This window comes from Triticum urartu, chromosome 6 (genome assembly GCF_003073215.2).
Source record: "Triticum urartu cultivar G1812 chromosome 6, Tu2.1, whole genome shotgun sequence".
NCBI classification, from domain to species: Eukaryota; Viridiplantae; Streptophyta; class Magnoliopsida; order Poales; family Poaceae; genus Triticum; species Triticum urartu.
This window is the reverse complement of record NC_053027.1, coordinates 574387457-574391735: the sequence shown is the minus strand read 5'-3', so window position 1 is coordinate 574391735 and position 4279 is coordinate 574387457. Positions and strand designations below refer to the sequence as shown.

Genomic DNA, 4279 nt, shown 5'->3' with positions numbered 1-4279 from the left:
TCTGTTGCCCGGCTCCCTGAGGAGCAAGAACCCTAGCCGCCACCAGCCAACCGCCGCCGCACCTAACCCTAGCCGCGACGGCGCCCACTCGCCGGCGCGCCCACTCCAGCCCTCGTCCTCCCCCACCTTGCCCCTATAACTTGCGGAGCCGCACCGGTAGGAACCCTAATCCTACCAATTTGGTAATCAGAGACCAAGTTCCGATCATGTCGCTGCCACCACCACCGCCGGCGCTATCCAGCGGCTCCACCGCTCCGATGACGACGGCGCCGCCCCTCACCGCGCCGACGACGACGACGCCGCCCCTCACCGCGCCGATGCCGTCCGCCGCCGGGACAACTGCGCTGGCGAGCCACGTCTCCACCGCGGCCCCGCCCGCGCCGCCATCACCGGTTCCCTCCACGCCAACGCCGTCTGCCATCTTCACCCCGGAGCAGGTCACGGCCACCCTACGGGATCTCGTGACCGCCGTCCAGAGCCTCCACTTGCAGCAGCAGCAATATGTGGCCGGGCCCTACATGCCCCTGCCGACGGCGCCAGTTGCCGCCTACGGCCACACGCCGTGGCCGCCCCAGGGCATCTCTCGTACGGCGCCCCCCTGATGCTGCCGTTCCAGGCGGCTCCACCGGGCGGCCATCCGGCCGCCGCGGCGCCCCTCTGGCCCTTGGCGCCGACGCCATCAGCGGGCCCCTGGCCGCTACAGCACATGCCACAGGCGGTGGCCACCGGACCGCTGCAGCCGCTCCCCGCGCCCTTGCCGTCCTTGATCTGCTCGGGGACAACCGCGTCGGCTTGCACCGGGCTGCCGCTGCTGCCGTTCCAGGCGGGACCACGCCGGCCGTGGGCCCTTTGTGGTACTTGCAGCCACCGTCCCCCGCGGCCACTGACGCCACCGCCCACCCTCCGTCGCCGACGCTGCAACCACCGGCGCCGCATCTGCCCAGCTCGGGGAACACCCTCGCCGACCGGCCTCCCGATTCATCAGGTCCGGTTTCCGCCCTCCCCGTCGCCATTACCAGCTTGGGCGGCTGGGTCTTCGCCGGTCTACACCACGGCTCCGGAGCAGCCGACCCCGTTTCCGCACTCCGGCGGGCCATCTGGCTCCACAGGTCCCTACCCGGAGTACTCCGACCAGGCGCCACCCGCCTCGCTACTCCGCACCTCTGAGCCAGCTCGACACGGCGCTCCGACCCAGACACCGCCGCGGTTCACCAAGATCGACTTCGCCACCTATGACGGCATGGAGGACCCCCTCAACTGGCTCAACTATTTTTACAAACCCACATGCTACAAGGTTCCACTTTCATATGCAAGAACTATTACTCCCTCACTATCTTGACTCGTATGTCTGATCATATCTTCCGTAATAGCCATGCCCGCAAGAACCATCAAGCATTAATAAATTAAGAAAATAACAGTCTCACAACAAGATGCATAAAAGGATTATAAACTATTTGGATAGTGAAGGCTACTCAAACACACCTCAACTTACCGATGTATTCTGCGGGATAGTAAATGACGCCTACAACAAACAGAACATTGTGATTAATAGTGGTGGTAAAAAGAATTGCCGAAACATCCCTAACTAATTAAGCAACTATGATTATATACTGGTTCTTCAGGCCTGAGAAATTAGTCATAATTCTTGGCTAGAGAATAAATCTGATTGTAACAGAAAAAATGTGTAGATTTCTCATGTGGTGCGGAGTGGACTGTTCAGCAAAAAATAACAGACAAGCTCAGATCATTTGAGGTATTCAATGGAAATTATGAAAAACGTATTGGTAGGAAGCATGAGTTACATGAAGCCCACATATCTTGATGCTTGTGGCGATAGCTACCTTTTTCTCCTTGGCCATTTGTTCCGCTGAGCCCCTCCTCTTTAATACATGCAGATTGTTTATCTTCAGAATATTCATCATGAAAATGTCAAGTTTTGATAATTGATGATCAAAAGGAGCAAACTCACTGACCATCCTCTGTCTGGCTCCTTGTCCCAATCCATTTTCTCTGCTTCCAACTTCCTGCAGCAAGCCAAAAATGTAATCCAATATAAAAACTCAAGAATATAACAGTTATACTGAACTTTGCACAACAAACATGGGGAAAATCCACTTCTGGTTAGTGTAACTCATATTCAGATGTACTGTAAGACATGGGAAAAGTGACTAATAAAGCTTAGAATCAGAGTTACATTGAACTTAGAGTAGAGATTACAACACATCAAGAGGCAAAACTTACAGTGAATTTGGTACAACTACTAACACAAACTAAGCTGAAAAATTGAAGTAGAAAAGCAAGTCCTGACTACTGTAACTTCAGAGTGCTGCAAGTGTAAAAAATCAACAAGAAAATTATAATGAGATCATAATAACAAACCTGTAGTTTATGAGCTTGAGGACTTTATAAGTTTTCGTCCTTTGGATCAATTCTTGTCAAGGACTGCAGGTGACTAATATATCATCGAGATTTTTGGTATCCTGTGACACTTCAGAAGCAAAAAAGTTACAACCGTTTAGAAAGTACAGTGAACCCAAGAAATCATTCTTGTTGCATCTGAGGAACAACATGCGGTTCACAGTGATGGCAGCGGCCGAGCCATGTTCATAGAGCCAATGGCAACCAGCCGACCACTCCATGCGCCGCACATGATGAACCAGGCCATCTTGCTTGCACCCCTGCGCAAGGCGTGATGGTGCATCGGGTGGCGCCACGATCGCTCGTGTAGCGCCACCTCATCATCATCTTCGCTGATGTACCACCACAGGTCCACAACAGCAGGGGCATGGCGCGTGGAGTATGCGTAGATGACGGCGCGCAAGGCGTCGAGGAGGTCCGGATCAAAGAGGATCCACGATCTGAGGCCTCTTATCCTCCCTCCCAATCAATGTCCACCTCTAACGATTGTGAACGGCTCAAAAAGGAAAGAGAATGGGAGAGAGGAAACATCGGCTCGATGTAAAGTTCCTCCTTGTTCCCATGTTGTTCGTCATCGCCTGTTGAAGAAGAAACATCATCTCGATGTAAAATCATGGTGATAGGCTCAAGGGAACAGAGAGGAAACACACCTCCTTCAAGCGAATTCAACAATTGATGTGCCGCAGCGAGAGGTGGTTTATGATCTCCCTCGCCAAATTCTCATCAATCCGCAAACAAATTAGGACACCCAAAAATTTGCCCCATTACTAAATTCGCAGCACGAGAATCCTGACGAGACAAGAAAACCTCGACCTAGCGTCCCATGCTCGTAGTCCTACGCGAGGCAACGGCGCGATGCGAGGGGGCGGCAGTGCAGAGACGACCATGACCGGTTGCAGTCGAGGTAGAATAACACAATCAGACAGCAACCTGAAAGAACAATAAGCAGTTCATGAGAAAGCAATAACATATTTCCCAGGAGATTAACTAAAATAAATTATTTAGTGTGCCAGGTACAAAACAAACACGGCAGACATTCTCTTGGCTCTGAAATCAGACAACTCAGCAAAAAAAATTAATGGCTGAGCTTTGGTACTAACATCTGACATAGACATTGTAAGGTACATCTCACTATATTATTCACACCCAGTGGAAGGTATATTCTGAATTTCTGATATTACCTATGTGTTAATACATCTACCATGACACCTCAATCCAGCATGATTAGCCTGAACATATCCTGGCTCCAGAGAACATATGAGTAGAGAAAATAAAAACACTTGCAGAAAGCCAAAAGAGTCGGTTACCTTGCGACAATGAACACTGGAAGGCTTCTAATGAGGCAATGAATGGTGTTGAACCTGGTAGATTTGGTGCTATATTTATAGCAGCAGGCCAAGCTGGCAACATACAGAACAGAACAGATGCACAGATGCTTTCGTCAGAGTGATGGCATGAAATCCAGCATTCAGAATGATCCGCAGCCAATTTGATGTCTGTCTCCAACTTTCCATCAGGTCAAGGATGCCACTTTCCTACAGAAGAAAACAGGCTAGTGTTCAAATCGTCAGGCTCTCATGTGCCCACAAGCCAGAACCACATCCCGGTTCCTACAAAAGTGGCATGAGAATATTTAGCACGAGTTCGAAGAACCAGAGAATATTACAGCATCTGTATCAAATACCCTGGATTTTTGCATACATGAGGAATAGATCGGCCTCCCTGACTTCTGGTCGTGGCCGCTCACTGGCCTGCGGTGGATGCCGAAGAGGAGCACCGTGAAGGGTAGGAGCGGTTGCAGTCGATGGGGTGAGAAGGGTGAGGCGAACCAACGACGGCGACGCGGGGAGAAGCACCACCG

At 51.5% G+C, this 4279-nt stretch overlaps 1 long non-coding RNA gene across 1 annotated transcript; it reads right to left on the bottom strand.

Annotated features, from left to right (window-relative positions):
* Nucleotides 1-1378: 1378 nt before the first annotated feature.
* Nucleotides 1379-2786, bottom strand: LOC125513159. Its single transcript, XR_007285709.1, has 3 exons — nt 2380-2786; nt 1974-2024; nt 1379-1880 (listed from the first exon to the last, which is right to left on the bottom strand). It is a non-coding gene; the product is annotated as an uncharacterized LOC125513159 (long non-coding RNA).
* Between the last annotated feature and the right edge of the window lie 1493 nt (nt 2787-4279).